Below are 24,882 nucleotides of genomic sequence, written 5' to 3'. Positions count from 1 at the left end.
ACAGCTATTGTAAAAATCAGCCTAGTACTGCGGTAAAACAATTTGCTGGCATTGACCTGGCCAAAGCACAGATCTTGGTTGAATGCATTTACCCAGAATTCTCATGGTTTTAGATTTGAAAGATCCACAATAAAAACGATCTTTTAGATTCAAAAGATCCACAATAAAAGTGATCTTTTCAATTCAGCAGTTGCAAGAATAATGAAATAAATGAAGAATATTGCCTGCATTGACCTCACTAAAAAGAACTCAATAGTATAAACAGGGGCAGTTAACTCAAGCTGCTGAAGAAAACTGGCTGCCCACCAACATTGCTCCATGCAATCTTTTTTATGATGATATGAAGGTTAAGGTTTAATCTAACCAGGCAACCAGTTTTACCCTACTGATGATATGTTGTTGCAATAGTAATCCTGCTCAGTATGAGAGGAACTGCAGGTTTGGACATCTGGTGTATGTGCTTGGCTGAGGAGCTGATGGTGCAAAGCTATGATCTGCGGGATTATGAGTGAATGGTGGACAAATTACTGGAGAAGATTTTAGAGACAAGATTTATGGGCATTTTGAGAAGCATAGGCTGATTAGGGACAGTCAGCATGGCTTTGTGAGGGGCAGGTCCTGCCTCACGAGCCTGATTGAATTCTTTGAGGATGTAACAAAACACATTGATGAAGGTAGAGCAGTGGATGTGGTGTACATGGATTTTAGTAAGGCATTTGATAAGGTTCCTCATGGAAGGTTTATTCAGAAAGTCAGGAGGCATGGGATCCAGGGAAACTTGGCTGTGTAGATTCAGAATTGGCTCACCCATAGAAGACAGAGCGTGGTTGTAGATGGAGCATATTCTGACTGGAGGTCGGTGACCAGTGGTGTTCTGTGGGGATCTGTTCTGGGACCCCTGCTCTTTGTGATTTTTATAAATGATTTGGATGAGGATGTGGCAGGGTGGGTTAGTAAGTTTGCAGATGACACGAAGGTTGGTGGTGTTGTGGATAGTGCAAAAGGTTGCTGTAGATTACAACAGGATATTGATAGGATGCAGAGCTGGGCTGAGAAGTGGCAGATAGAGTTCAACCCGAAAAGGTGTGAAGTGATGCACTTCGGAAGATTGAATTTGAAGGCATAATACAAGGTTAATGGCAGGAGTCTTAGCAGTGTGATGGAACAGAGGGATCTTGGGGTCCACGTCCACAGATTCCTCAAGGTTGCCGTGCAGGTTGATAGGGTTGTTAAGAAGGCGTATGGCGTGTTGGCTTTCATTAGTCGGGTATTGAATTCAAGAGCCACGAGGTAATGTTGCAGCTCTATAAAACTCTGATTAGATCACACTTGGAGTATTGTGTTCTGTCCTGGTCACCTCATTATAGGAAAGATGTGGAAGCTTTAGAGAGGGTACAGAGGAGATTTATCAGGATGCTGCCTGGATTGGAGAGCATGTCTTATGAGAATAGGTTGAGTGAGCTAGGGTTTTTCTCTTTGGAGCGAAGGAGGATGAGAGGTGACTTGATAGAGGTGTACAAGATGATAAGATGCATAGATCGAGTGGACAGTCAGAGACTTTTTCCCAGGGTGAAAATGGATAACACAAGGGAGCATAATTTTAAGGTGACTGGAGGAAGGTATAGGGGGGATGTCAGAGGTAAGTTTTTTTTTTACACAGAGAGTGGTGAGTGTGTGAAACACACTGCCGGCAGAGGTGGTGGGGACAGATACATTAGGGGCATTTAAGAGAGTCTTAAATATGCACATGAATGATAGAAAAATGGAGGGCTATGAGGGAGCGAAGGATTAGATAGATCTAAGTGCAGGATAAAATGTCGGCACAGCATCGTGGGCCGAAGGGCCTGTACTGTGCTGTAATGTTCTATGTTCTAGAACACTTTGAGATTTGCAGCAGGGTCAAATAGAGTTATGCTCTGGCTTCAACATTCTTTGGGATATTTTTCTCACAGCTGCTGACATATGCCTTCAGCTCTTCCACAGAGGTTTTCTGTTTACACACCAGAAAAGATGGGAAGCTGTTCAACCTGGCTTGTCTTAAAGTGCTCCAGGAGATTATCAGGGATTTGCATTATGCCAACAACCCCATCGTGAGGAACATCTCTGGTTGCTAATGGACAGACTCTCTCATGCCTGTGAAGAGTTTGGATTGACTCTTATCATCAAGAAAATGAATATCATGCCAGAGGATGCTGCCATATCACAATCAAATGGCACTAATAAAGTGTTACTGGGATTTGTTGATGGTTTAGCTTATAAAGGCTTCATAAGCACCAGCAATCTGTCATTTAATAATGAAATCAACACTTGCATTGCAAAAGCTACAGCTGTAATGTTGAAGCTGAGCAAGAGTGTGTGGGCAAGCAGCAACCTGACAGTGAACACTCAACCGCCTCTGTCTTTAGTCCCATTCTCTGCAGAATTTAGGCCTGCACAACATACACAGGCATGAGAAAAGGCTTGAACGTTTCCACCTTTGTTGCCTTAGACACTTCCTAGGCATCTCCTGGTATGCTAAGGTCATGAACCTAGAGGTCCTGGAACATTCTAAGTCTATCAGAACGTAAGAAATAGAAACAGGAGTAGACCATTTGACTCCTCATACCTTCTTTACCATTCAATAAGGTCGTGGCTGATCTTTTACTTCTGTACTAATTCCTGTACTAATTCCAAAGGACTTGATTCCCTTAATATCTAAAAATCTATCAATCTTTGCCTGAATATACTCAGTGACAGCCTTGAGAGGCTTCTTGGGTTGAGAATTGCAACAATTCACTACCCTCTGGTTGGAGAAATTTCTTCTCTTCCCACACTTTTTTGTATTAGACTGTGTTCCCTGATGCACAACCAGGAAAAGGTTATTCCTGCATGTATCCTATCAAGCCCTGTAACAATTTTGTTTCTATATGGTCGCCTCTCACTCTTTTGAACTTAAGCATTTAGGTTTAATCTCTCCTCATATGACAAACTCCCTGCCATCCCATAAATCAATCTGGTGAACTTTTGCTGCAAGTGTATCTGTCCTTACCACATTGCACATAGTATCCCAGATATAGTCTCACTATATAATTGTAAAACACCTCTACTCTTAACTTACAGTCGAATTTGCTTCCAATAAAGGCCAATGCACAACCTGCCTTCCAATTACACTCAATTCATGCGATTAATGCACAAGCCCCTCTGTACTCCAACGTCTTTCAGTTTTTCACTATTTTAAAGAATGTTCTGTTTCCATTTTGTTCCACCAAAGTTGTAAACTTCATATGTTCCCCATATATTTGTCACGTCATTGCTCATTCACTTAATCTGTTTATATCCCCCTGAAGCCTTTTTGCATTCTTCTTACAGTGCACGTTTGCTGAGGATTGGGCACATCTGTCAAAAGGATGATGGCCAGATCACCAAGAACACTCTGTGCCATTAAACGGTCACTGGGTTACAGCCTGCTTGACACCCATGCCTCCACTCTAAGGGCGGCTCTGAGAAAGATAGGAAAATGGTGGGCATCGACACAGATAAATGGAAAAATCAACTGAAGGTTAGGATTTCTGGAATCTCACCATTCAGAACAGTATCAGAAGAGTTGCGGAGAAATTGAAAGGTTAGCTGGCTGAGATGACAGCCCAGGGAAAAAAAAGAGGCCTGCAAATCTTACAGCTTCTCGGACTTCATCTGTAACAAATGTGGCTGAGACTGCCCTGCCAGAGTGCAGTCCCTGAGGCACACCAGACCATGTTCAACATGGAGTTGACCACCGAAGCACAGACCATCGACCTACAGGATGGAACACTGCCACATTTGACTTTGGTGTACGGAGGCGAGGAGATCAATAGATGACAGACAGTCCAATCTGATTTCAGTGTGGGCATTCGCAGTGCAAATGAGTAATTTTTGCAAAAGCATTTCTGGAGTGTAAACGGCTTGCTCGTTACAGCGTACGAGTCACCCAGGTCCTTGTCGTCACATTCCACCAGGAGCCGCGCTGACACTTGCGAACTGGCAGCACTCAGCGTGAGAACTCACCTCCGGCGCCGGCGAAGCAGGAACCAAGAGCGCGCCACCTGCTCTGCTCCCATTGCCAATTGGCCGCAGCCGCTTCTGATTGACGGATCGGGCAGCCAATCGCCGTTGCCCATGGCCGATCGGCGCGTCCCCACCCTCCCCCCGCCCCCCCCCCCCCCCCCACTGGCGATGGCCTTCGGAAAGAATATGGCGGCAGTTTCCCCCCGCCCCCCCACCCCCCAAACTATTCGGTTGTGATGCTGCCCATTCGGTTTGTGTTTACCAATATTAAATATTAATGCAGTGAATAAAATGCGCTGGAGTCAGCGAAGGGCAGCGTTTCTGAGGAGCAGATTGCAGTGCTAAGCACGCCTCCCTCGCACGCCATTCGCTGTTGCGTTTCGGTGGGGATTCCGCCAGGTTCTAACGCCCGCCGGGCTCCCGCTCCACAGGCTCCAGACATTCAGGCACATTTCACAAACCTGATCTGACTCAATCAGCCTGCACTGCGAGGGACACGGGGCTAGCTCCAGAAGCTGGGAGAGGAGGTCTGTTTCATCTTCTCAACTCTTAATTATCATGTTAAACATTTTCCAAATAGCACCATCCTTTGTGTGTGTGTGTGTGTGTTTCTTTTGTTGAACATTTTGGAAATCGGGATGAATGATAAATGGAAAAACTCCGCTCTTCTCGCAGTCAAACAACCACGATTTGTCACGGATGTGTCAAGTCTCGGTCAGTTTTCCCTTTGTAATTTTGTTCAGATCAGAATTGAAATTTTCTTTGCGTCCATGTGGATTCATAAGAAAATGGAGCTGAGCTTTGTAAATTGGTAAATAGGTTCATCGTGGGTCTTATTCTTTGTACTGATCAGATCGCTTCTTTTTCGGTGAACGAGCTGGGATTGTCCGCTGGGATTTTGGGTCCTGGGTTTCTGAAACCAGTCCAGCTGCATTGGTATTATTTCTGTATTATTATTATGGCTTGTGTTATTTTGGAATATACAGAACGTGTTATGTTCCACATGATTCTATGGCGGTGGTTAGCTTTGGTTCGCACCGTGATCCTCACATTTTGTGAAAAGTGCGGTGTGTATTGTGAGCAAGTGGCAAAAAATATCGAAACGTGCTTGATTCTTCTTAGCATTGGAGAGTGGAGAATGGCGGGCGTACTGTTTCCCTTTCTGAGTACATTCAGCTAATCGGGATTGGTGTTGAATATTGGGTTGCTTTGAATTGTGTTACATTTAACTTTTTAGATATTAGTTTTTGCACTGAGATGTTGATAGGAGACATCGAGTCCATTTAACTGCCTTCACTGCGTGGTAGTTGTCGGCTTCATCCATTGATCTAGCATTCTGCATTGTTAATCCTAAACACCGCAGCAATGGTAATTTAAAGAGTACTTCAGATTTTCAAGTGGGTTAAATATTTTTGAATGTTTTGGGTGTAGAAAGCTTTATTCAAGTGTTCCGGTAAATTTATGCCCGGGTGAGTGTATTTTTTAATTGTAAAATTCACGATCGAGCGTCTTGCTGATTAAAAAGAATCAGAATTGCTACTGAATCAACGCTTCCGTGTGCCTTACGAGATTTCTTCAAGATGTTGACCATCTTATTTCCTGAAGATCCTTCTGTTGGCTTTCAACATAAAAATAATGGGGGATTTATAAACTGCAAATAGATTGCGATTTTAACTGTCGTTCTATATGATATTGAGTTGGTATTAATTTGGCTTGATGCTCTGTTAAGAGTGCGACGTTTTGCATTGAAAATTATGAAACGGAAAACTGGTATTTGTTGAACCACAGCACACCTGGAATTTACCTTTTTCAAAAGTGGTATTTTAGATATTTGAACCAGTGTAATTGTTAGGCAGTGTCGATCTATGAACAACCCCAGAGGGGTTTTGTCTCAGCCTAGGTTGTGTACTTCAGTTGAGAAACTATTTTCATTAGTTAAATTGGTAGAGAATGGGCTTCTACATTATTTAAACGTAAGCCAATTTTTAATATTTGATTGTTGATAGAAAAATATATGGTGCTGGAGTTTAAAATCGTCAGGTAATATAACAAAATGAAAGAAAAAATGGAAAATATAATATCGAAAATACCCGCATAAATTGCCATGTGTCATATATTTCAGGACCCTAACTTCAACATTGCAAAATGGTTCGGCATATCTGACAAAAATAGAGTCTATTTTTCTTCCATTTAGAGCCAATAGCCATGTATGTATTTCATTCATCACTGGGATTTGAGTTTGATTTTTTTCCTAGAATGATGGCAGTAGCAGATCCTGATTTGTCTCTTATAATAATGCAATAATTTTTTTTAAATCTGCTCTCAAGATGGGTTAGAAATGTGGCACTTTTCCATTGTAATCACCAGTAGATATCAAATGATTTGTGTTAAACAATTACATAGAGGGAAAATTGCCCAATGTTTGAGACAATGTTTAGGGAGTCCTACTAGAGATGGGGCGTTACTCAGCCGGAACTGTTGGTGGGGGAAGTGTCTGTGGGGGAACACCTTGGGAACAATGACCATAATTATGTAAGTTTCAAGGTAGTTATGGAAAAGGGTAAGTTTGATCCTCAAGTTAAGGTCTTGAATTGGCAGAAGGCTGATTTCAATAGCATAAGAGAGGATCTGGTGAAAGTAAATTGGGAACAAATGCTTGTGGGTAAAACTATAGCTTACAGGTGGAAGACTTTTAAAAGAGAGTTGGTAAGAGTTCAGGGTCAGCATGTTCTGGTAAGGGTGAAAGGCAAAGATGGCAGGGTTAGGGAATTTTGGATGACAAAGGATGTTAAAGGTTTGATCAGTGGGGGGAAGGAAACATGGCAGGTATGAGCAATCGGAATCTCGGGAGTATCTTGAGGAATATACAGTGTGTGGGAGAGAACTTAAGAAATAAATTAGGAGAGCAAAAAGGGGCAATGAAATACCTTTGCCAAGTGAGATTAAGGTGAATCCCAAGACTTTCCATAAGTATATCAGCAGCAAGAGGGTGGCCAGGGAAAGTGTGGGTCCCCTTAGGGAACAAAGAGATAATCTGTGTGGAGTCAGGCGATGTGGGTGAGGTTCTAAATAAATACTTCTCATCTGTATTCACTAAGGAGAAAGATGTAGAAAATAGTTCAGGAAGGGAACATGGATAACCTGGAGCAGGTCAGAATTAAGAAGGAGGAGGTGTTAGTTGTTATGGGACACATCGGAGTTGATAAATTCCCTAGAGCAGATGAGGTATATCCCAGGTTGCTATTGGAAGCAAGAAAGGAAATAGCTGGGGTCCTGACAGAGATTTTTGCATCTCCGTTCGCCACAAGTCAGATGCCAGAAGACTGTGGTTCCTTTAGTTAAGAAAGGCAGCAGGGTAACTACAGCCCAATAGACTTTATGTTAGTGCTAAGGAAATTATTAGAGAAAATCCTAAGAAATATGATTTATGTACATTTGGAAAGGCAGGGACTGATTGGAAATTGTCAGCATGGCTTTGTACAGGAGAAATCCTGTCTCACTAATTTTTTGAGGAGGTGATTAAGAAGGTTGATGAAGGCAGGGTGGTAGAAATTATCTTTATGGATTTTCATAAGGCAAGGTCTTCCATGACAGGCTGATCCAGAAGGTCAAGGCACATGGGATCCAAGGCAAGCTGGCTAATTGGATCCAAAATTTGAGGGTAGTGGTGGGAGGAGGCTTTTCTGATTGGAAGTCTGTGATCAGTGGTGGATTTCAGGGATTGGTGCTGGGGCCTTGTTTGTGATTATATATCATTGACTTGGATGTGAATGTAAGAGGTATGATTAGTAAGTTTGTGGATGGCACGGCTGTTGGCAGCATTGTGGATAACAAGAAGGATTGTCTAAGGCTACAGCAGGGTATAGATCAGATGGAAGCATTGGCCGATGGAATTTAATCCTGGCAAATGTGGGATGATGCATTTTAGGAATTCAAATAGGGGTAGGACACATACAGTAAATGGTCGGGCACCAAAGGATGTTGACGAATCGAGAGACTTTGGGCTTCAAGTCCATAGTTCCCTGAGAGTGGCAGAACAAATAAATAGGATGGTGAATAAGGCATATTACATGCTGGACTTCATAGGTCGAACCATAGAATAGAAAAGATGGGACTGTTTGGATTCGCCGACTTTAGTTATGCGGAGAGATTGTGGATAAACGGGGTTTATTTTTCCTGGAGTGAAGGAGGCTGAGGAGTGGCCTGAGAGAAGTATATAAAATTATAAGAGGCATAGATAGGGCAGATAGTCAGAATCTTTTTCCATTGTGAGGGCTTCAAAAACAAAAGGGCATAGGTTTGAGGAAGAAGCTTTAAAGGGGATTTGAGAGGAAAGTTTTTTTATACAAAGTTGTTAATTTCTGGAACTCACTACCAGAGGAGGTAGTGGAGACAGATACAATCACTACATCTAAGAGACATTTAAACAGGAACTTAATTAGGCAAGGCATAGAAGGATATGGATGCAGTGGGACGAAAGGGCTTGGTTCTGAGCTGTGTGACTGACTCAATATGCTGTATCCTCAGCCTTGAACTGCAATCCTTTTTTTCATGTTCCTTGTGGAAATGTAATTGATTGTAAACACAATAGAGTATTCAACTGTGAACGAAATGATGGCAGCCCAAAGTACCCAAGAGCTCAAGATGGTGGTCTAAGAGTCCTCTTCTTACACAATTTATTTTTTAGCTTTCCCTCCAATGTGGAAAGGTCTGAAGGCCAATGTAGTTGAAAGCCAGGTTTCTAAGTAAGCATTGCAACCTACTTTGGAGAAATCTAATAATTGAACCATGTTTTGCACATTGGGAATCTGGCATGTGCTTTTAAATTTTGTGATACTGAAATGTAATCTTTTTTGTTTATTTTGATAAAAATGTAACATATATACTATTTCTGTGAATAACATATCTTTTAGACTGTGGAATTTTATGTAAATAAATGTAGTGTTTGTGAAAGATATTGAAATCATCATTCTTGCCGATAAATATCTGGGTTGAATGTCACAACTATTTAAGGAGAATTGTTTCATTCAAATAAATTGAATCAAATGTTATTTAAAATTGAAACTAACCTAAGTCATTACAAGGTCAGGTATGCTCATAGCGGGAACTGGCTATGATTCTGAACTAGTAGTACATGCTTTAAGTGAAATGGCAAACAGCATAGAGTGGTATATCAAGGTTGCGTGGTCAGTTCCCGAGATGATGTGTGGCTCAGTACTGCAAAGTTATCCGGGAGTATGACAGTTCATGTATATCGGACGCATGGCTTCTCTGTCATCAGAAAGTACTTACTGTAGGATATCCTTCAAATGCGACAGAATTTTGTAACCAAGAAGAAAATCTGTATGGAGATACAAAATCTATATGAATGGTTTTTACTGTGAATATTTTCTCTTGAAAAATGACAGGACATCCTGGGGTTAAAGAATCCTGATGTGCAGTAGTAGAGGTAAGAAATTTAAGTATATGAATACTTAAGTGGAGACGTTGGAGATTTTCATACCATTTCCGAATAGGTAATATGAGAGGTGGTTGCATGAATGTGCGAGGGTTTCAAGGCGATGATAAGCCTTTTCAATAATGAGAAGGATAGATAATTTGCAAGTTTAAATCCATTGTGGTCTCCAGAAACTTTAAATATTCTTCACTGAATAAGAACAGAAATTTATTTTGCAGGAAATGAAATCTCACCTATGAACACATGTAACCCCTTTCCTGGTAATTCTTGCACTTCCAGTATGTATTATTATCAGTCTATCTCTTTCTCCTGCATTATTTGAAACAGGCATGCACAGGTGTGGATTGTGTCAAGATAACATTCCTTCTTTGGTCAGAAGAGAGTTTCTGTTGAAGGATATTATGTTTCATTTCTTTAGCAAGTTATGATAAAGGACAATTTGGGGAAAAAATTCAATGTAGTGTAACATAGAATTGCTTGTTGAACCTCTTATTATCTATAGGTATAATGAGGAAGATAGCAATATTTGTCAACGCATATAACTGCAAATTTTGATGGCTGATGTTTGCTTTCAAGGTATGAACCCCTGTGAGTAGCAATGCTCCTCAAAAGTATATTCAAAACTTCCTTCACTGATGCATTATATCCCTTTTGCCTACAAGGATCCAGAGGACCTTTTCTAAACTTCAGTGATCAAAGCAAGAACATTTATTTGCAGAATATAATTTTAGTAATAACATTTGCATAAATATATAATGAAGAACATTTATAGCATCTCAGTCCATTTACATTATGTAGACATGATGTAAGTTTTCAGTGACATACATTCCTTGTGTAAAACCGTCGAAGCAGTTTTGTGGAGGTTTTAGCCCTTTGTTGTGCACTGGTAGGAGGGCCATAAATTGTGGCTTTTCCCCATATAACTTGTGTGACAGCTGCACCAAGCCACAGCTAGTCCCTCCATTCATTGTTCTGAATCTTAGAGGTGAGAAAATGATTAGTTGATTAACCTTGACCAACTACCGAGCTCAACAAGGATTCAACTATTCTTTTACTGTTTATGTACTTTCAAGATTGTCAAACACAAAGTGGATGATACACTCATAAACTTAGCTAGAATTTCCAATGTTTAATTATGGTTGATTTTGAGAAAGGATCACAAGTACTTCTAATTTCACTCTGCATCAACCAAATAATTAATCATGATAATTACATTTGTATCCAGTCCATGGAGAGATATTAGCCATTTCTGCATATTAGAGAATAATCGATCCAATGTATATGAATGCTTACTGGAAAAATATGGCTAACAATTGCACTTTTGAAGAATATTCATTACTAAACACAAGTAAATAAAATAAAATGTGGCTGATCGCCTCATATTCGTTGAACATTCCAGTAAGTAGGATAAAAAAAGAAAATGCTGGAAATACTCAGCAGATCTGACCTGATGAAGGGTCTTCAACCTGAAATGCTAACTCTGTTTCTCTTCCTACAGATGTGGCTTGACCTGCTGAGTATTTCCAGCATTTTCTATTTTTATTTTAGGTTTCCAACATCTGCAGTTTTTTTGATTTTTCTCTTCCTGTCAGTACAATGCTGTTCGCACTTTCACAGATCTATTATGTTGAAGTTAAAGTGATTGCAGCCCTTCCATTGCACATGATATTTTGGAGTTTCGAGGACAGCACTGAAGGTAAAATCAGAATTTGTATGGGAAGATGTAGGGCTGAAAGAAGTCACTGATATGGAAGGGTGAGGCTTCCAAGGGATTTAAACACAAGGATAATTTTAAATTTGAAGTATTTAGGGACTAGGAGTCAGCAGGAAAAAAAAAGAAAAAGAACAAAAATAGTGGGAAAGTGGCATGCAAGTTATGGAGAAACTGAATTCTTTGGAGGGATATGTTTGGGCATTTGACCAGGACACCATGAAAGTGACAAAAGAACATATAAAGGTTTCAGTAGCAAACTGGCTGAACCATTAGATTATTCAAGGCTGAAATAGATTTTTGGTCTACAGGGAAAATAGAGGGTTATGGGGATCTGGCAGGAAAATGGGGTTCAGACCAAGAATCAGATCATCTATGATTTTACCTGATGGCAGTGTTAGGTCGGTGGGGTGTTTAGCCTCCTCTTGTTCTTACTTCTGATATTCTTATGAGGCAGGTGTGGAACTTGTCAGTTTTTCAGAGATGTGTGGTAAAGATACAGAAATCGAAGCATAGTTTGGTGTCAAACAGGATGCCCTGGTTGTTGACTACTTGGATCAGCCAGTGGCCAGGAAGGGAAATGACCAATGTTCTTGCAGAAAGGATAATAGGACAGTCACAAAGAGCTTAAATGAATAAATGTAGGATTGGGCTCTGGTGGGGGTGGGGAGGGGGCGGGGAGAAAGAGATTTAATGAAAGTTCTAAACAAAAAAAGAATGAATTTGCCTTGGCTACCGCAGGAGGTAAGGAGAAAGCTAAAAGATTTAATTAAACTAGAAGAGAAATGTGTGAAGTGTACATGTAAAACATTTCAATGAGAAGGACAGAGTGGACTTGGTGCCCCAAGTAATTATTTATATAAACACGCTTTTTATGAGGAACAAATTAAATGAATTGCAGACCCAAATTCAACGTGGAGACTATGATATTGTTGTTGATACTGAAACATGGCTGCAAGCTAGTTAGCACTAGGAACTAAATGTACCAGATTATAAAACATACAGGATAAAGAAGACAGTGGTAGAGGGGGAGGAGTATCCTTGCTGCTTGTGGGCGACACTTCTTCAAGGATGTGATAGGATATAATTAAAGGGAAGCAGATAGTGGGCACTTTGGGCACAGTGTGGGAGAATTATGGATAGAAAAGGACTTAAGATTGTAGTGGCTGTTGTGTATGGTCTTTCAAGTAGCAGCTGTGAAGTGGTAGAATGCATAGATTAGACAAGCTTGTAGTAAAGGCAGAGTAATTTTAATGAGATATTAAACTTTAATTTATATTTAAATAAGTAGACTATATGTCAGAGAAGTAGTGGATTTATTGTCTGTGTTCAGCATGTCCTTGAACCAAAAGGGGCACATGTTACTAAATTTAGAAATGAGTAATATGCCACCTACACTTAACAGCCTAAGGATGTGTGAACATTTGTAATGTGGCTGCATTCATTGCAGATTTTGGAAGGCAGAAGGAAGGAACAGTTCTAGATACAGATATGGTTGATCTCCATGCAACAGGGAGCGTTCAGAACATACTTAATGTGATACTGAATCAGTAATCATGCAAACATAAGAAATAGCAGAAAGTATTGGCTATTTGGCCCCTCAAGCCTGCTCCATCATTTAACAAGATCATGGCTAATTTTCTACTGCAAACACCATTTTTGTGCTCTATCTCCATATCCCTTGATTCCTCTAATCTCCAAAAACCTATCAATCTTTGTTTTGAGTTATATCAATGATGTAGCCTTCACAGACCTCCAGGGGAGAGAATTCCAAGATTATCCATATTCTGAGTGAAGAAATTTCTCCTTCATTCAGTCCCAAACAACCTGCACCTTATTTTGAGACTTTGGCCCCCCCTAGTTCTGGACTGCTCAGCCAGTGAAAGCATTATGCCTGCACCTACCTTGTTGAGTCATCTTGGAATTTTACATGCTTTTATGAGGTCTCTGCTCATTCTTCAAAACTGTAAAGATTAGGGGCCTAATTGCAATCCAGGAACTCGTCTGGCGAATCTTCATGGCACTCCCTCAAGAGTAAGTATATCCTATTTTTATGAAAAGGCATCAAAATTGCTCTCAATACTCCAGCTGTGGTCTCACCAAGGAAATGTATAATTTACTTCTGTACTCAAATTCTCCAGCAATAAAGGCCATACATTTGCCTTTCTAAGTGCCTGTTGTTCCTTTATTATAGATTCCAGCATTTCCCACCAACCAATGTCAGGTTAATAGATCAGCGGTATCCCTCATTCTGAGTGGAATTGCTTTCCTACCCTCCAATTTCCTGGAAATGTTCAAGGTTCTATAGAATTTTGGAAGATGATAACCGAGCACCTTCTACCCCCAGAGCCACATTTAAAACTCTGGGATATGGAACATCAGGTCCTTGGGATGTATCAGTTTTCCAACCCATTAGTTTCTGTCATAGTATTTCCTTACTAGTACTAATTTCTTTCACTTTCCCATTAGCACTGGACCTTTGCTGCTGCAGTATTTCCAAGAGGTTTTTACTGTCTTCTTCTGTGAAGATAGATGCAATATATTTTTGAATCCCTCTACTAGTTCCTTATTCTCTATATATACATCTCTGCCTGAAAGGGGCCCACATTTGTCCTTGCAAGACTTTTTCTTATTATGTATCTGTAGACGGTCTGTTTTTATGTTCCTTGTTAGTTTACTCTCACATTTTAATTTCCCTTTCTTTATCATTTTTTTTGGCCATTGTTGAACTCTTAAAAAGGCACCCAATCATTATTGCTTTTTTGCAAACTTTATTCTATCTGTAATTTTTTCTGTATTCTATAGTTGAACTACCTGTTGTATCTTTGTACCTTAAAAAATGTGTATTTGCTGCAAATTGTGTATTATATTTTCAATGTCAGCCACTGTCTGTCCATTGTCATATTCTGTAATGCAGTTACTCATTCTATCCCAGCCAGTCTGCCCCTTACATCTCAATAGTTTAATTTGTTTAGATTGAAAACCATGGTTTCAGATTGAACTTCAGTACTTTCAAACTTAACATAAAATTCTGACTTATTACACTCATTCTTTCCTGGGGGCCCCTTTAGAACAAGACAATGAATTAACTCTTCCTCGTTACATTTTCTAGAGCTAAAATAACCGGTTCCCTCATCAGTTCCTCAACATGCTGATTAAGAAATCCATTTTGCATGCATTCCACCAGTTAATCCTCTATGTTATTACTATGAATTTGACTTGTTTATACTATATGAAGATTCAAGAGCCCTGTGATTATGATATTACTGTTGTTACATACACCTCTAATTTCCTCACAAGACTGCACCCTACATCTCCATCACTATTAGGAGGCCTATAATCAACCGGGATCAATGTTTCCTGCACCCTGCTGCTGCTGCTTGGTTCCACCCAAAACAATTATAATGACAAACCATGATCTGCTGAGCCAAGATCCTTCCTAACTACTAAATTGATGTCAAGTGTTATAACAGTGCTACCACATTCCTTTCATACCAATAGAAGACCTTATAATCATAAAGATCAAGAGCCCTTATCTCTGGAAGACCAAGGAGGCAACATAAAACCAAAAATACCATACAAAAAGGTCAAACCAGCATAGATCATAGCAATTGGAACAGATACAAAGATTAACAAAAGGTAACAGAAGTGTTGGTAAGGGCAACAAAGATAGATTAAGTGGGGGAAAAGATACTTGCAAGTGATATCAATTTTTTTTTGTCTGGAAGAAGTTGGTCAGGAGCAATGTGAGCCTTGTGAAAACAGGTAAATGACAATAAGAAGTTGAATGATTATGTTGTAGCGGTTGCTACCGTGGAATAAAACAAGACTCTACTCAGAGGATTGCCAAACAGAACTGGTTTATTTTCCCGCCTTGCGCGGGCCCTTTAAGGGAGAATGTTCCCGCCCAAAACAACCGGCAATGACGTAAGTCCTACGTCATCAGGACTTTCCCGCGCGCGGGTTCTCCCTGTCGCTCGGAAAGACGAGGCCCGCTGCCATCTTGGGCCTCGTCGCTCCGACGCCGCGCGACCCGACTGCCGAGCCGGTTCGCCCGACTAGACGGTGAGTCGCCACACAACACCCCCCAGAACCGGCGAGACAGTCCCCAAGGTCCGTGGGCTGTGCCAGCTGCCGCTTAGGGGGGCGGCCTCTGCGTCGCGGCGTGGCAACCTCGACAGGCCGTTGCAGATCCAAATGGGCCGGTTTGAGGCAGTCCGCCGTGAAAACCAGTTCCCTGCCTCCAATGTCCAAAATAAAAGTGGATCCGTTATTCTGTATGACTCGGAACAGTCCCTCATATGGTCGTTGCAATGGCGCCCGAGGTGTGCCCCTGCGAACGAAAACAAACTTACAGTCCCGTAGTTCCTTGGGCTGGCAGGATGGGGCTTGACCGTGCCGTGAGGTGGGAATCGGGGCCAAGGCGCCAAGCTTCTCGCGCAGTCTTTGTAGGACTGCTGGGGGTTGTTCCCCTTGGTCCCGAAGGGCAGGTATGAAATCCCCGGGGACAACTAGTGGCGCCCCGTATACAAGCTCAGCTGACGAAGTGCGGAGGTCTTCTTTGGGGGCAGTGTGTATGCCGAGCAGGACCCAAGGCAGCTCGTCAACCCAGTTAGGACCCTTCAGGCAAGCCATCAAGGCCGATTTCAGATGGCGGTGAAAACGTTCCACCAACCCGTTTGATTGAGGATGGTAGGCCGTGGTGGTGTGCAGCTGCGTCCCGAGCAGGTTCGCTAATGCAGCCCAGAGACTGGAAGTGAATTGGGTGCCTCTGTCTGAAGTGATGTGGGCCGGAACGCCAAAACGTGAGACCCAAGTTGTGAGCAGCGCCCGGGCGCAGGAATCAGTTGTGATGTCAGTCAGGGGGGTTGCCTCAGGCCACCTCGTGAACCGGTCCACGATGGTAAGGAGGTACCGGGCTCCTCTTGAAACTGGCAGAGGGCCCACGAGGTCGACGTGTATATGGTCGAACCTCCTACGGGTAGGCTCGAACTGCTGTGGTGGGACCTTGGTGTGTTGCTGGATTTTTGACGTCTGGCAGTGCGGACAAGTCCTGGCCCACTCACTGACCTGTTTGCTCAGGCCATGCCAGACAAACTTGCTGGCGACCAGTCGGACAGTAGATCTGATGGACGGGTGCGCCAACCCATGTACCGAGTCAAAAACGCGTCTCTGCCAGGCTGCAGGGACTATAGGGCGGGGCTGACCAGTCGCAACGTCGCAAAGTAGGGTCCGCTGACCTGGACCAACCAAGAAATCTCGGAGCTGCAGACCCGAGACTGCGGTTCTGTAGCTGGGCAGTTCGTCATCGGCTTGCTGTGCGTCAGCTAGGGCCGTGTAGTCGACACCCAAGGATAGGTTGTGGATGGTTGGTCTGGAAAGTGCATCAGCAACGACATTATCCTTTCCGGAGACATGTTGAATGTCAGTTGTGAACTCAGAAATGTAGGATAAATGTCTCTGCTGACGAGCTGACCAGGGATCGGAGACTTTGGAGAAGGCAAAGGACAGAGGCTTATGATTGGTGAAAGCGGTGAAAGGCCTGCCTTCTAGAAAGTATCGGAAATGCCGGACCGCCAGATACAGCGCTAGAAGTTCCCGATCAAAAGCGCTGTACTTCAGTTCGGGCGGTCTAAGGTGCTTGCTGAAAAATGCCAAGGGTTGCCAGCGGCCTTCGAGTAGCTGTTCCAGTACCCCACCTACCGCAGTGTTGGACGCGTCTACCGTGAGGGCAGTCGGGACGTCAGTCCTGGGGTGTACCAGCATCGTGGCATCTGCCAGGGCGTCTTTGGCCTTAACGAAAGCAGCCGCAGCCTCGTCAGTCCAGGTGATGTCCTTGCCCTTACCAGCCAGCAGCGAGAACAGAGGGCGCATGATACGGGCTGCTGCAGGGATGAAACGATGGTAAAAGTTGACCATCCCAAGGAATTCCTGTAGGCCTTTGACTGTGTCGGGGCGGGCAAAATGGCGGGTAGCGTCCACCTTGGCGGGTAGGGGTGTTGCCCCGTCGCTGGTGATTTTGTGGCCGAGGAAATCGATAGAGTCAAGTCCGAATTGGCACTTGGACGGGTTGATCGTGAGGCCGAAATCGCAGAGGCGGGAATACAGCTGGCGGAGGTGGGAAAGGTGTTCCTGGCGGTTACGGCTGGCGATCAGTATGTCGTCCAAGTAAATGAACACGAAGTCCAGGTCTCGGCCTACCGCGTCCATCAGCCGCTGGAAGGTCTGCGTGGCGTTCTTAAGGCCGAACGGCATCCAAAGGAATTCGAACAGGCCGAATGGGGTGATAATCGCAGTTTTGGGGACGTCATCCGGATGGACCGGGATTTGGTGGTATCCCCTAACGAGGTCCACTTTGGAAAAGATGCGGGCCCCGTGTAAGTTCGCTGCGAAGTCCTGGATGTGAGGGATGGGATAGCGGTCCGGGGTGGTGGCGTCATTCAGCCTGCGGTAGTCGCCGCAGGGCCTCCACCCCCCGGTGGCTTTGGGGACCATGTGCAGGGGGGAGGCCCAGGGGCTGGCTGTCTGACCTGCGAACAATCCCCAGCTCCTCCATGTGACGGAACTCTTCCTTTGCCAGGTGGAGCTTGTCTGGAGGTAATTGTCGTGCACGGGCATGAAGAGGTGGCCCTGTGGTAATGATGTGGTGTCGTACCCCGTGTATGGGCCTAGAATTTGTAAACGAAGGTGCCAAAATCGATGGGAATTCGGCTAGGAGCTTGGCGAAATCGTCGCCAGAAAGGGAAATGGAGTCCAGGCGCGAGGCTGGTGGGCTGATTTCTCCCAGGGGATAGGTCCGGAGAGTGCTAGAGTGGACTAACCGCTTCCTTCGCAAGTCGACTAACAGGTTGTGGGCCCGAAGGAAATCGGCTCCTAGAAGTGGTCGGGCGACGGTGGCAAGGGTAAAGGTCCAGGTAAAACGGCTGCCGCCAAAGTGTAATTGAAGCTTACGGGTGCCGAAAGACCGTATCGTTGTACCGTTGGCGGCATTGAGTAGAGGACCTGGTGGCCTGTCACGAGTGTCGCGGCCTGTCGGGGGCAAAATACTGACCTCCGCTCCAGTATCAACGAGGAAACGCCGTCCAGATTTCTTGTCCTGAACGAAGAGGAGGCTCTGTCGGCGGCCAGCCGCCGTAGCCATCAGCGGCGGCTGGCCCTGGCGTTTCCCTGAAACTTGCAGGGTGGGCGGCATCGACGGGCCTCCGCACCCCACCTCTGATGGTAGAAGCACAGCTGGTCACCCGTGTCGTCGTCTGCGTTCCTGGGGCGTGGCTGCACGGTTGCTGGGGCCAGGCGAGGTGGGCGTTGGGTTCGCGGCCTGGTGATTTGACTGACGGACGAACCGCTCTCGCGCTTGGCCCTCCACAGGACATCTGCCCGGGCGGCCACCTCACGGTGGTTGCTGAAGTCGGCGTCAGCTAACAACAAGTGGATGTCATCGGGGAGCTGTTCGAGGAAGGCCTGTTCGAACATCAGGCATGGCTTGTGTCCCTCGGCCAATGCCAGCATCTCATTCATTAGGGCAGATGGGGATCTGTCCCCCAGGCCATCCAGATGAAGCAGGCGGGCGGCGCGCTCACGACGGGAGAGGCCGAAGGTCCGGATCAAAAGGTCTTTGAAAGCCGGGTACTTATCTTCCTCCGGAGGCGACTGGATGAAGTCTCCAACCTGGGCGGCTGTCTCCTGGTCCAGAGAGCTAACCACATGGTAGTACTTCGTGGAGTCGGAGGTGATCTGCCGAAGGTGGAATTGCGCTTCGGCCTGGTCAAACCAGATGCTGGGCCGAAGTGACCAAAAGGTGGGCAGCTTGAGGGCCACTGCATTGGCTGCTGCGCTGTCGTCCATTTCGCGGGTCCAAAAGCCGTTTGGACCGTCGGGGTCACCAATGTAGCGGTTGCTACCGCGGAATAAAACAAGACTCTACTCAGAGGATTGCCAAACAGAACTGGTTTATTTTCCCGCCTTGCGCGGGCCCTTTAAGGGAGAATGTTCCCGCCAAAAACAACCGGCAATGACGTAAGTCCTACGTCATCAGGACTTCCCCGCGCGCGGGTTCTCCTCGTCGCTCGGAAAGACGAGGCCCGCCACCATCTTGGGCCTCGTCGCTCCGACACCGCGCGACCCGACTGCCGAGCCGGTTCGCTCGACTAGACGGTGAGTCGCCACAATGTCAACATTTACAACAGAGAAAGAAGAGAGTAAGATGGACATCAGATGATATGGAAATTTTATTATTTTCATTCCCTGGAGCAAATTGAAGATAATTCAACTGGTTTTTTGAAGCAAGATTTTAACCAGCCCTCTTTTTACTCTGTTTTTCCTTCTTATACACACACATGTGCGATTTTTGTTTGTGTGTGCAAGTGTGCAAGGTTGTTCTTCAGTGAAGAATGAATGTCCCCTATTAACTTCAAAGCAGAAGTTTGTATCATTTTCCCTGCCAGAGAAAGTGAACCAAACTATGATTCAAATTGGCACATTCCATGACAAAGGACATTTTGAAATTAAAAATAGTTGGGTGTGTTTCAAATTGACCTTTGTGATATGAATTGAATTTGCATGATTATGTAAAACATCACAATGACCTACCTGATCGGCAATGGTGCATTCTGTTAATTATTGTTTTTTATAAACTTTGCAGTAAGGAAGATCTATGAGAAGAAACTCATGGGATGCTATTGTGCTTTCACTGAATATTATTTGTAAAGTAACAAGTAACTAAAGTAAATATTGGGCATTAAATCATTTTGATTTTCTTATACTTGTCAAATCTTCTCCACAAGTGTTCAACCTGGAGCAGTAGAAATAATTGAGTAATTTTTGTTATGTTATCTATTATGCACATAATCCTTAGCCAATAACCTGTTGCTGAGTGTGAATTGGTTATAGTCTTTGTGTATCTAAACAGCATTTTCAGAATGGAGATAAGGGACTGCAGATGCTGGAATCTGGAGCAACACACGAGATGCTGGAGGAACTCAGTGAGTCAGGCAGTATCTATGGAGGGAAATGGACAGTCGAGATTTCGGGCTGAAACCCTTCAACATCCAGTCCGGATGAATGGTCTTGACCTGAAACATCAACTGTCTATTTCCCTTCATAGATGCTACCTGACCAGCTGTGTTCCTCCAACATCTTGTGCTTTGCAGCAGTTTGAGAATGCCCACCAAACTTCAAGATGTTGAAAGAATAGTAGTTAGACTTGAAATTAACAAGCAGTTTAAAATTGCAAATTTCTCTCATCTTACATAACCTGAGGCCATAATTTATTTGACAATAAAAATTACAGGGACAGAAGAGTTTAACTGAATAATAAATTGTTCATAACTATTCAGTTTCTGTTATTGTAAAAACCATTGTGGATTAAATCCATGAAGATTTGCCATTACATTGATAAAGATGGGTTCCTTGAAGTGATAACAAGGCAAAAATTTGGTTGGAAGCATCTGTGTAATTTTGTCACTAAAGTAACTGTTTATTAGTTGTAACTCTTATCTTACTCTAACATGCAATTATTTATAAAATTAATAACATAAACAAAGAGCTAAAGAAGCCTTTTGGGCTTCTAGAGCATGAAGTCTGTAATATTGATATGGCCTTCATTCTGATTTTCCTCAATGTTTGTTGTCTAGAACTTTCAGGGTAGATTACTTCACATATTCATATCTGATTTGAATAAAGTAATCACAAATTTTTACATAATTTTGCTTTGAACATAATTAATATATGCCTCTGCGCTGTACCTGAAGTAGGTGACTTGAAGGAACCTAAGGTATGCAGACAAGAACGCAAGATAATTAAAATACTAAATGACTGCTTCCTCCAATTCCTTACAAGGGAAAATATAGCAAGTTGCTCTCCTTAAATAACGACAAGTTGGAAAAAAAAACAAAACGAATTAGTCCCCAGGAATAGATGGTACTTTTCACAATTTATGAAGGCAGAAAGCAGGTGAGAGAAGTGGCACTTTGGTCATCCTGTGGAAGTCAGTGAACAGTCCCAGTAAATTAGAAATGAAGTGTTTTGCCCATTCTTCAAGGATGAAAAGCAGATGTATTTCTAAAATTTGTTAGCCTTGCACCTCTGTAGGATAAGGTAATACAACTGATGGAGCGATAATGAGAATTACCTGTATAGTAAAATCTTGAAATTTGACTAATACTAAGCAACCACTGTGGATTGAGGATTCAGGATCCTAATTGAGGATTTTTTTTGAGCTATAAAATTATTTGGACAAAATATTTTTAACTGGAATCTTATAATATTTTTCAAATTCAAAGTGTGTATTTACATTCATAGAGTAATTGTTACCACAATTACTCTAAAAATAATTTAAAATTCTTTATTTTGGAAAATATTGCATTCCTTGTTGTAGGAACACAAAGAATAAAATTTTTAAATTTAGTATTTGCATACCCTATCAATTTTGCACTGCATATTTCTTTTGTTTCTTGCATTGGAAGTGCAAGAATTGAGAACAAGAAATGAAGCTTGCGTGGTGTAATGTATGCTGTATATTTTGACTGCATGGATTGGTTTGAGGTAAAGTTTGTAATATCTGGCATAATATTCACCTGTGATGCCTTCACAATCAGACGTGTATCAACAATACCTGAGAGTCTTATTCATAAGAAATAATCAGGTTATTTGTGGTATGCCATAAAACCACAGTTCAACATATGTTTCCAATTTCATGAGTGGATGGGGTGGAAACGGGCAGCAAAAAAGATTTGGTTAGGTTGGGAGAAGCCTCACCATCTCTTCCAGGTGGACAGTTAGAGAACCCATGACGCTACTTTGAAGATAGGCAGGAGAGTTATCCCCAATATCCTGGCTTATCTGTCAATCACCGTTAAAACATATTATCTAGTCATTAGAAATTTTCAGATGAAAGGTATTTGACCTGAAATGTTAACTCTATTTACCTCTCTACAGATGTTGGCTGATCTGTTGAGGACTTCCAGAACTTTCTGTTTTTATCATGTAAAATGATCATATCTGCTTTTTTAATCTCCATCCACTATTGTTTCCTCCTTGTCTTCCCTCTACCATATATTCACACACATTGCTGAACTTTTTCATGATATTGGTAATGTATGTTGCACTGTGGTTTTATGGCACCCCATCAATAGCCTTATCATGTTTTATTTTTGAGAGAGCTGAGATTTTGATGGTGCACCTGATTATGAAGCCACCACAGGTGGACCCAACACTCTAAACAAAATGAACCTGGTGAATATTATCCTCAAGCGGATTGTACACTTGCTTGGTTGGTAGTAATCTCTTCTGAGTTAGAAGGTTATGGCATCAAGGTTCTTTTCAGAGCCTGAGTGCAGGTTTCAATAAGTCCAGTGAAGTACTGAACAAGTACTACACCATTTGAAAGGAATATTAGATCAAGACCTCACCATCTACTACAGATGGATATTAAAAGATTCCATGAAACTATTTTGAAGAAAGGCAGGGGTGTTATTCTTGATCTTCTGGCCAATGTTTATTCCTAACTCATCTCATTGAATTTTACAAAATTTTGATGGGATTACGCTGTCCGCCTATGGCTAAAATGTTTCCCCTGGCTGGGAGTGTTCAGAATGGAGGCCAGTGACGAGTGGTGTGTCGCAGGGGTCAGTGTTGGGATCCTGATCGGATGCGAATGCACAAGGCTTGATCAGCAAGTTTGTGGATGACACGAAATTAGAAAGTGTTGTTGATAGTGAAGAAGGTTATCGTAGATTATAGGGGGATCTTGATCAGTCAGGGAAGTGGACCAAAGAGTGGCAAATGGATTTCAATCCGGATAAGTGTGAGGTGATGCATTTTGGAAAGTCAAACCAGTGTAGGGCTTGTACTATGAATGGTAGGGCACTAGGGAGTGTAATGGAACAGAGGGACCTAGGAGTACAAGTCCATAGTTCATTGAAAGTGGCGTCACAGGTAGACAGCGTGGTGAAGCACGTTGGCCTTCATCAGTCAAGGGATTGAGTATAGGAGATGGGACATTATGTTGCAGTTGTATAAGTCGTTGGTGAGGCCGCAGTTGGAATACTGTGTACAGTTTTGGTCCCCCCGTTATAGGAAAGACGTGGTTAAACTAGAAAGAGTGCAGAAAAGATTTACAGGGTTGTTGCCAGGACTAGAGGGCCTGAGTTATAGGGAGAGATTGGCCAGGCTAGGTCTTTATTCCTTGGAGCGTAGGAGAATGAGGGGAGATCTTGTAGAGGTTTATAAAATCATGAGGGCATAGATAAGGTGGAGGGTAGCAGTCTTTTCCTCAGGGTAGGGGAGTCCAATCTAGGGGGCAGAGATTTAGGGTGAGAAGGGAAAGATTTAAAAGGGATGAGGGGCAGCTTTTCATGCAGAGGGTAGTGAGTATATGGAATGAGCTGCCAGAGGAAGTGGTTGAGCCAAGTACAATTGTATCATTTAAGAAGCACTCGGATAAGTACATGGAGGGGCTGGGCTGAGAGGGATATGGGCCAAATGCAGGAAATTGGGACTAGATGAGAGGGCACCATGGTCGGCATGGACTGGTTGGGCCAAAGGGCCTGTATCCGTGCTGTTTTGCTCTATGACTCTCTATAACAAAAGGTTCATCATCTCAGGACACCGGTTAAGTGATTTTGGAATGAGATGAAGAGAGATTTCTTTACTTATGGTGATGAATTTATCAAATTCTCTACCATGGAAGGCATCATATCACCAAGTACATTTGGGAAGATTTCTAGATACAAAGGCAGCAAGGAGTTTAGGGAGAAAGTGAGAATGTGATATTGAAATGGAGTATCAGCCATGAATGGCAGGGTGGGTTCAAATGGTTTAGTACTTGTCCCATTTTCTCTGGTTTCTATCATAGAGTCACAAAGTCATAGAACAGTACTGTATGGGTATAGGCCCTTCAACCCAACCAGTCCATGCCGACCATGGTGCCCACATAACTAGTCCCAATTTCCTGCATTTGGCCCACATCCCTCCAAGCCCCACTCCTCCATGTACCTATCTGAGTGCTTCTTAAATGATACTGTTGTACCTGCCTCAACTACTTCCTCTGGCAGCTCATTCCATATAGTTACTACCCTCTGTGTGAAAAAGTTGCCCTTCGGGTCCCTTTTAAATCTTTCCCATCTGATCCTAAACCTATACCCTCTAGGTTATACCTATATAAGGTATAACTATTGGTTATACCTTACATACATTATATAACTAGGTTAAACCTATACCCTCTATGGACTCCCCTACCCTGGTGAAAAGACTATTACCATCCACCTTATCTATGCCCCTCATAATTTTAATCATTTCCATAAGGTCACCCCTCATTCTCCTATGTTCCAAGGAATAAAGACCCAGCCTGGTCAACCTCTTCCTATAACTCAGGCCTTCTTGTCCTGGCAAAATGCTCGCACATCTTCTCTGCACTCTTTCCAGTTTAACCATGTCTTTTCTATAATAGGGCACCCAAAACTGTAAACAGTACTCCAAGTGTGGCCTCACCAACAACTTATACAGCTGCAGCATAATGTCCCAACTCCTATACTCAAAGCCAGCATGTCAAACATCTTTTTCACCACCCTGTCTACCTGTGACACCACTTTCAGTGAACTGTGCACTTGTACTCCTTGGTCCCTCTGTTCCATTACACTCCCTAGTCCCTTACAATTCATACTATAAGTCCTATGCCAGTTTGTCTTTCTAA

The 24,882-nt window shown here is 43.1% G+C and overlaps 1 protein-coding gene across 3 annotated transcripts in view; it reads left to right on the top strand.

Annotated features, from left to right (window-relative positions):
- The first annotated feature begins 4,445 nt into the window (after nucleotides 1-4,445).
- LOC127569772 (rho guanine nucleotide exchange factor TIAM1-like) overlaps nucleotides 4,446-24,882 on the top strand; it is a 205,774-nt gene continuing 185,337 nt past the window's right edge. The window contains exon 1 of one of the 3 annotated variants that reach the window (XM_052014647.1): nucleotides 4,446-4,550. The gene's annotated coding sequence lies outside the window, so the exon portion shown is untranslated. The remainder of the gene's footprint in view (nucleotides 4,551-24,882) is intronic. The other 2 variants (XM_052014644.1, XM_052014645.1) reach the window with 2 other exon arrangements.

This window comes from Pristis pectinata, chromosome 4 (assembly GCF_009764475.1).
Source record: "Pristis pectinata isolate sPriPec2 chromosome 4, sPriPec2.1.pri, whole genome shotgun sequence".
NCBI lineage: Eukaryota > Metazoa > Chordata > Chondrichthyes > Rhinopristiformes > Pristidae > Pristis > Pristis pectinata.
This window is presented reverse-complemented; position numbering and strand designations above follow the sequence as displayed.